The sequence below is a fragment of the Rhinopithecus bieti genome, unplaced genomic scaffold (genome assembly GCF_001698545.2).
Source record: "Rhinopithecus bieti isolate Rb0 unplaced genomic scaffold, ASM169854v2 scaffold_13710, whole genome shotgun sequence".
In the NCBI taxonomy this organism is placed as follows: domain Eukaryota; kingdom Metazoa; phylum Chordata; class Mammalia; order Primates; family Cercopithecidae; genus Rhinopithecus; species Rhinopithecus bieti.
This window is the reverse complement of record NW_016807962.1, coordinates 1,381,886-1,391,186: the sequence shown is the minus strand read 5'-3', so window position 1 is coordinate 1,391,186 and position 9,301 is coordinate 1,381,886. Positions and strand designations below refer to the sequence as shown.

Sequence of the window (9,301 nt, the reverse complement as noted above, 5' to 3'; positions counted from 1 at the left end):
TGCGCCTGTAATCCTAGCTAATGGGGAGGCTGAGGAGAAGGATCGCTTGAGCCCAGAAGTAATGGGCTGTAGTGCACTGCTTCAATAGATAGGGTGTCTGCACTTAAGTTCAGGAGGGAGGGACCCCCCAGGTTGCCTAAGGAGGGATGAACCGGCCCAGATCGGAAACGGAGCAGGTCAAAACTCCGGTGCTGATCAGTAATGGGATCACACCTGTGAAGAGCCACTGCACTCCAGCCTGGGCAACGTGGTGAAACCCTGTCTCTAAAATAAATAAATATTCATTTTTGTTGGCCCCTAAAAGTATTGGAGGCCCTAAGCACTGTACATACTGCGCTGTGCCTAATGGATAAGGTGGCCCTGCCTTAGTCCCCCACCCCCACATTAAATCAATCTTTCTCTTAGCATTCAGGACCTTTTATGAACTGGTTCTGCTATGAACAAGTGAGGTTTCACTGGAAAAGTGTGTGACAGTTTGTACATCTCATATTTTCAGAAAGACCTGGCTTCGAATTCCTGCTCTATAATCTAATGGTATGCAGTTGTGCATGTCACTTGATTTCTCAGATTGTCAGTCTTTTCTGAAATATGGGTCTTTGTGAAAATTAAATGGGATAATATGTGCAAAATGTCTGGTATATAATAAGAGAGGGAAATGATTATTACGTGATAATCTAATATAGGGTGATATTGAAATCCCTTTGCAACCCTAGAGGTCTAGGCTTCTATTTCCATATTCTTTAATAAGTATAGTTTGTTGTCACACTTTAACATTTTTGAAATTAAGAAATTTGCCTGAGCCAAGTAAAGGAGAAAACTGTGAACCAATGATCATTAATTGCCCAGGTATGAACTTAGAACTTAGACCTTAGCTAGTAAGCTTCTTTATATCCAATTGTCACCTGAAAGGAGATCTTTATGCATAGCTGATGTTTATTCAACACTTACTATGTACCAGGAACTGTCCTAACAATCTTGCATATTTTCTTATTTAATCCTTACCACATCCCCATGAAGTCAGTGCTGTATTTATCCCGTTTTGTGAATAAAAAAAACAATGAGTGTCATACAGATCTAAAGTTGTTTAGGTGAAAATTGGGTGGGACTTGAATCTGGCCACATGTGACCTCAGGGCTCTACTAAGCCCTATTCCATGTCCTCCCTTTATTTGCACTTGTAGCACAATAGCCAGCTTAAATGCAGGTCCCTAATTGCTGCATTCCTATGTGAAAGACATTACACTTTGATGCAGCTTTGAACAGAAACACTCTTGTGGATGCAGAGTGCCTGTCACATGCTAAGTAATGCAATTAAAAAATAGTAGAAATGGTCAATTATTATAATAAGTCCCAGAATTTTCAAAGTTAGGAGAGTTATGTGACCACTTGCAGCATAATTAAGAGGGACTGTCCATTGGGTGCCGAACATCCATTGGGGTGTCTACTTAACTTTTTTTAAAAGCTATTTCTATAAGAAGAGATGTATACTTGGAATATTCACTGCAGCACTGTTTGTAATAACAAAAGACTAGAGACAAATGAAATGTCTATCACTAGAAAGTTGTAATAGTAAATTATAGTACGTGTATACTGTGAAATACTATGCAGCCATCAAAAAGAATTAGGCCCATGTATATGTCCTGATGTGGAACAATGTCTAGGAAATACTTGGAGGGAAAAAAGCGAGGTGCAGAAAACTAAATAGTATGCCAACATTTGTTAAACTGTAAGAGAAGGGCAAAGAAGACATGTATCTTTATATAACTAGACATTGAGCAGGGTTTATTCCATGTATACATCTCTTCCTATTGTCCTGGATCTGTTGCTGAAGCCCAAACTCGAAAACAAAAAGTCCACAAGGAGCCCACATTCTACACTGAAAGAACTGCCAGTGGCTGGAGTCAGCTACCTTCTAGCAGGGCATTTGAAGAGCAGTTGTTGAAGAAGTCAGCTCTTCCACCAAATTCTACCTCCACTCCACTACTCCCTCACCTATTCCCCATTTCCAACCCCCTCCCCACAGACACACCATCACCAGTAATCTGTGGAAAGAAAGATTGGAGACATGGGAGGGAAGTCAGCCTTTGGGGAAATTGTAATGTCATGGAAAGAGACTCCTTCTTTCTGTCCCCCGCAAGGGGACTGTATCCTTATCTAGAACCAAGGGAGAGAGGCTCCAAAAGAATCACTAGTGAGGATTGGATGTGCCTGCAGGCAGATGGGACTGACAACTCCCTGGATATCTATCTGTTTGGGCAGCACTGATCTGCTCTGCCCCATTGCTTCCTGCACAAAGGAGAACACAGATGGAGAGAGACAGCACTGTAGGGGCTTTGGATGGTGTGGGGAGGGCCTTAGATGCAGAGGGGCTGAAGTTGCTTCCCCTTATCCCTTCCTCACACCTTGACTTTCTAGTCCCAGATTGGAGTAAGGCAAAGAAGTGTCCATCAGAGAGGAGTGTGGCATAATGACACAAGCTAGCCATCTGCTGGAAGATACAGCAAATGTGTGAGGGGTCACCCTATTCCTGGGGAGATGCATGGGATCCTCCAGGTGCAGATTCTTTGTCACCTGCTCTGGCTTCATTTCTGCTTGTATTTTTATAAATTGTTTTGTAAAAAATAGATGTTATTTTGTCCTTCATCTCTTCCCAGAGCCTAAACAATTAAAGTCATTTTCAGATCTCTCTACTATGTTTATTTAAACAAAATTAATTCATCTCCTTATTATAGGCTTAATTTTATTTGTTCATTTTCTTCTTATGCTTGTGAATTTTGGTTCATAGGCTTATCTTGAATTGGAGATTCCCCCCTACCCTATGCTTACATGGTTTTGGAGTTGCCACCAAGCCACACTCAGACTTTAAAATACTGGTGTCCCAATTCCTGAAGCCATATTGAAGATTTAAAAGAACTAATACAATTTGTACTTTGAATTTTATTATCACATGTGTGTTCTACCTAATTTTAAAAACTAGCATATTTTAATGTAGTTGATTGATTTCCAGTGATACAGAATGTAATTAGAAAGAAATGGTCAAAAAAGCTAGTTTAACCAAAAAAAGTTGAGGTCGGGTACGGTCATGGTGATATGGCCATTGACATTAACCAAAAAATAAATGGCAATTAATATACTTCAAAATTTAGTAGGTTGACAAAGAAGTCAAAATCAAGGGCATGAGACTTGTTCGTCTCTGCGTATGAGAAAGGATTAGATTGAACTTATCACACTAAAAAAGGTGATGCATAAATGTAATAAGTACATTCTATATTCAATTGTAAAAGAAATAGTGTGTCCTTTGAAATAATGCCCTTTTACCTCCCCATACACCTTATACCACCCCTCCCAAAAAATATCCTCTAGTGTCATAGCTTATGAGGACTTGGCCCATGACAAACAAATAAATCATATTATAAGGTAAAAACCATGCTTGAAATTTTCCCAGGAAAGCACCACACTGGAGACTCATTTATTGTCATTGAAGCGTTCCTTTGGCTGATAACCAAAAGTGGGTGGTTTCAATTTAAGAGGCCATGTTACATGAAAAAAAAAATGCATCTTTGAACTTTGTTTATTTCTTTGTTTTGAGACTGGGTCTGGCTCTGTCACCCAGGCTGGAGTGCAGTGATCTCGGCTCACTGCAACTTCCACCTCCCAGGCTCTGGCCACCCTCCCACCTCAGCCTGGGACTACAGGCATGTGCCACCATGCTTGGTAAACATCTTTCAACTTTAGATTCACACTCAGTGTGGCACACCATGAGATCCACATGGAAACTGAGACCTACTGAGAAAACAGATCTAACTCATTGCATGCTCAGTCCAAGGCATGCACTTATTCAGAAAAAGGGAAGAGAGATTGGTATCTAAATGATTTCTTTATTGCTTTTTCTGACTTTGTAAATTTAGTTGAAATAATTCGAGTTAAAAGCATGTGTGATGTAACACAACTGAATTAAACTGATGATGAAGGTGCTGTTAAGGACTGAGATTTTACTCTACTTGCATGCTAACAAGCCAGCCTGCCAGTTTCATGGATACAGGCAGAAGATGTGAGACTTCTGAGTCAAAGACAGACGACTGTATTATTCACAGCACAGCAAGCAGCATGAGCATCAGCATATATGCATCAGTTCTCTTTGTGCCAAAGCCCCATGGGCAGTGATATGAAGGGGTACCAGCACACACAGTGGATTGTGTTACATAAGAACCCTGAGATTAGGGAAATCACATCTTTTATAATGGGAAGTAGTTATATCTATTTTTGCTGTAGAGGGAAACACTATCTCTATCCTCCAAGCCTGCCCTACAAACATCCTTGAAAAGACAGTCTAGGACAAAGGGCAGTCAGTGCCTATGTTCACAAAATGTACAGAAACACGAGACCCATGGAAGGTCATCTCCCAACAGGGGCAGGACTTTTTGTGTTGTAGGCTATAGTATTGTATTTGGCAGAGGGAGTTAACGAGTAAATGGTATGCTATGGAGGAAAATATATGGTTTTGAGATTCAAACTGACCTCAGTTTCATTTCCTGTGACCTTAGACAAATCACTTAACTTCTCTCTTTTTGTTTCCTTCCTGTCTCACTCTGTCACACAGGCTGTAGTGCAATGGCACGATATCACCTCACTGCAGCCTCTACCTCCTGGGCTCAAGCAATCCTCCCACCTCAGCCCCCTAAGTAGCTGAGACGACAGGTACATGCCACCACATCTGGCTAATGTGTGTGTGCATGTGTATTTTTTGTAGAGACAGGGTTTCTTGATGTTGCCCAGACTGGTCTTGAACTCTTGAGCTCAAGGGATCCACCCACCTCGGCCTCCCAAAGTGCTAGGATTACAGGCATGAGCCACTGCGCCTGGCCCAAATCTCTTAACTTCTGTGAGCCTCAACTATAAAATGAAATCTTTCCCACCTGTGCAGTTCCCTTAGGATGCCCATTTGGGGCTCTATGCAGAACTGAATAAATAGCATTCCTTTGCCTTGTCTGAGTTCTGAACAAAAAGATGCAGAGGAAGGCCAGAATATTTTCTTTATTAGTGATACTGTCAGGTTGGAGAAGAAGAATTTAGGGTTGGTAGCTGAAGGGTGCCACTAATAGTGAACCCCAAAAGTGGGCTGCAAAGACTAGGGCAGGCCTCCTGCTGAAGGGGGCCGGGTGAAGGAGCAGCTCCCTCCCTGTCAGAAGAAGTGCTGAGTTGGGCATGACCAGGTATTCTCAAATGTACAATCCTTCATCTTTCCAGGAATGGATAAAGCATGGAGAGGAACCAGGAATGTGCTCAGAAAAAAATCTTTCCTCACTGAAACCAGGACTAGGGAAAGGAGGTTCCCCTCCACAGTCCATGGTGAGCAAAGAGTGGGGCTTAGAATTAGCAGAGGGTGGGGGGAAAAGAAATAGCAGAGGAAGCAAGCATAATAGTACCTATTAAGAGGGACCCAAACTGACAAGTCAGAAATCATCCAACACTGTAATTGGATTTCAGTCCCAGCCTTGCTTCTTAGTAGCTGTGTGGCTTTGGAAGTTCCTTACGATCTCTAATTCTTCATTTCCTTGTCTCAAAAATCTGGAAATAGCAGTATTTAATACCAATGCAAATTATTAAGTGAAAATGAGGCAGAGCATGAGAAGCTCTTAGCGTAGTACCTGGTAGGGAATAAACACTCAGGAAACAGGCTGCTAGAATTATTTCTAAGAGCCAATACATAGCTCCTGAAAGTCATTTCCCCAAATAAGTTAGGAAAGAAGAAAACCTTTATCTGCTATCATGGAATTCACAGAGATCAGAAAGTTTTCTTCAGAGTAGTACAAATAATTGGGGAGAAGAGATGAAGAATGAGAAACAGGCCTCTCTATACAGCATCTGGGACAATTTGGGCTAGGCTTTTACTTTCTCATATTATCTGTGCCATGAACACACACACACACACACACACACACACACACACGCACCATAGACCAGTCAATATTCATCTAGAGCCAATATAATAAATCCCTACTCTCAGCACAGGATATTGCCTTTATAGATACATTAGTCAGGAGAGGCTAGGTTTTACTATGTAAGAAATGACTTCAAAATCTCAGTGGATTTAAACCTTATCGAAAGATGTGCTTCTTGCTCACTCTCTATATCCATAATGTGTCAACTGCTTCCCTGTTCCACACTATCTCCACTTTAGGACTCAGGCTGACGGAGCACGCTGTCTCTCTGTGTCTCTCCCTTTCTCTCTCTGGAACGTCGTCAGATGCCACAGAAGAGGGAAAAGAGACCTGGTGAGTGACGTGCTAAGTCTTCAAGCTTCTGCTCCAAAGTAGCACACGTCACTTATGCTCACATTGTATTAGCCAGAGCAAGTCTTATAGCCCCATGTTGATAGAGTTGGGGTGCATAATTCTCCTTTGGGGAGGTGAATATAGCTGGACGTAACCCAATCTACCACAGTGGACTCCCCAAGAGCCAGAGAGACAGCCAGCCACTGAGAGCTGCTAATATCTGGCTGATCTGGGCCTTCTCTTTGCCTCAGTTTTGCCCTCTGTGCAATGGAGATACCAGCACCCATCCTGTGAACCTTACAGAGAAGGGCTGGGAACGCACGTGGGATCACCAGCATGCATGTGGTTTGGAAACTGTAAAGTACCACATTTGCATGAGAGAGTTTCAATACCAGTATGAGTGCATTGGAAGGGATAAGAACACATTATAAACTATTTCACCCCCTCTCTGCCCACGGGAATGACTTGCCGAGGTTCTTGGCCCATAACCAAGCACTGGGTAAACCGCTTTACCTCATCCAGTCTTCACAATTACACCACAAGGTAAGTAATGTTATGAACTCCACTCACCGATGTGGAAACAACCTGAGTGTCCACTGAGGAATGAATGGACAACAAATGGGGCGCTTGCCACATTTGGGGATATTGTTGGTAATAATGGGAACTTATCCAGCCTGAAAAAGGAAGGAAATGCTGACACATGCGACAACAAGGATGAACCGCTATGCTAAATTAATTTAGCCAGTCACAAAGAGACAAATAGTATAGGATTCCCCACTTATATGAAGTACGTAGAATAGTCAAATACAGAGACACAGAAAATTGGAAGGTGGTTCCCCTGGTGGGTAGCGGAATGGGGAGGTATTATTTAATGAGTACAGTTTCAGTTTGGGATGATGAAAAAATTCTGAAGATGGATAGTGCTGGATACATACACAACAATGTGAATGTGCTTAATGCTATTAAATGGTACGCTTAAAGGTGGCTAAACTGGCAAATTTTATATTATCTGTATCCTACCACCATAAAAAAGTATACGGCAGCAAAAACAAATAAACAACCAAAACCGAAAAAACCCACAAGTCTTAAAATGCCTTGAAACTTTGAGCAATTTGGCTCACACAACACATCTTTTAGCCACTATGTGAGTAGGTGATGGCATTTTAGTAGCCTGATAATGCTAATAAATACTTTCAGGTGTAAAAGTTGCTCTTAATAATTAATTGAGGATCCGGCTGGGATGGGGGTGAGGTAGATAAAGCACTGAACTGGGAATGAGACCTTGAGGTTAGGACTTAGCTGAAACCAGCTGTGTGACCTTGGCTAGGTAGCTTCCCCTCTCTGGGCCTCATTTTTTCCTATCAGGAATGTGGAGAGGTTAGTTGATCCTTTCAGTTCAATTTTTTTTTTCAGACCAAAGGACCACAGTCTTGCAGGGCAGTTCGAGTAGATGGGAGTCTATCCCCTCTGCCATTCTCTCCCAATAACCACCTCTCCACCAAAAGAAAAAAAAATAGCAAAAAAAATTATTTTTTGAAGGGCTTTATGAATTGGACTTCTGTTTAAGAACTTTAAAAACAGCTGGATAAGGGAATCTCTGAGGGCTCTGATGTTCTGTATTCACTTACTGGTGAAGCTGTGAGATTAAGAAGAGGCTGCTGGGTTAACCATGCGGTCATTCATCAATGACTAACGACTGGGCTCGAACCTGGGCTCCTGTCTCCTCCTGTCCAGTGAAGCCCTTCAGTGACCACCTTCCCATTTTTTTGTAGAGGCCCTTATATTGGCAGACAGGGAAGAAATTATAGATACCTTTTAACTGAGCCCTCATAATGCAGATGTGATACCCTACCTTGTTTTAACCTGAGTGACTCTCTCCTAGCAGAGAGAGCCAGACAGACTCCATTTTAGTTTCTTCATTTGTAACCTCTTTTCCCCTCCCTCCAGGCATAGCTAGTGTAAAACTGACTCACAGCACGTCCAGGAATGCACCTGTTGATAAGATATTGAGGTGAGGTGCACCAGCAGCTCCTGGGGGTGCACACGGTGGATGGCACCCAAAACCCCTCCATCTATCTTTTGTGATAGTTTAAGCCCCTGTACCTGGAAGTGTTTATTTTTTGTAACTGCATTTTTTAACTTTTTGCCAGTTCTGCTTCTGTAAAAATTGCTTCAGCTAAAATCCCTCCTCCCCTATTTAGACCACGATATAAAAACAAACCTAGACCCTTCCTCGGGCCGAGAGAATTTTGGGCATGAGCTGCCTCTCAGTCACTGGCTAACAAAGGACTCTGTAATTTGTCTCAAAGTGTGGTGTTTCTCTATAACTTGCTTGGTTACAACACAGATAAAAACAAAACAAAACAGATATCCCAACAGCTACACAAGCAAGCATTTTCAGAACTGAGACTGGAAACCAGACTGTGGAATCCTTATCAGTTGTTTCTCCGAGGTTTAAATTCCAACTCTGCAGTTTATTAACTCTGAGACTTGGGCAAGCATCTTAATCTCTCTGGGCCTCAGTTTCCTCATCTGTAAAATAGGTATGGTGGTCCCTAGTTTATTGAATTGTTGTGAAGGTTATAAATGTGTAAAATCTGCCTCCACCATAGCCCCCAATCATTTCCCACTCTCTTCTCTCCCTGCCAGGGAGTCAGTGCCCTCCTGGAGGAGGCTCACAATACAGCCTTCATGGTTGACTCTGGGCATTGCTTCAGTATAGACTAGAAGTTATTTTAGAATCCCCAGAGCATGGTATCTGCGACAAATGAAGCTAGACATAATTTTAAAGCATTTTTTATGTTTCAAAGTCTTTTGGTCTCACTCCTTGGTCTTTTTTTTTTTTTTTTTTTTTTCTCTGAGACGGAGCCTTGTTCTGTTGCCCAGGCTGGAGTGCAGTGGCATGATCTCTACTCACTATAACCTCCTAATCCCTAATTTAAGCAATTCTCCTGCCTCAGACTCCCAAGTAGCTGGGACTACAGGTGCACGCCACCATGCCTGGTTAATTTTTGTATTTTTTTTTTT

General features: G+C 42.1%; 1 pseudogene; it reads right to left on the bottom strand.

Moving 5' to 3' along the window:
* LOC108537075 (V-type proton ATPase subunit B, brain isoform pseudogene) overlaps positions 1 to 9,301 on the bottom strand; it is a 40,289-nt pseudogene that overhangs the window by 1,154 nt on the left and 29,834 nt on the right.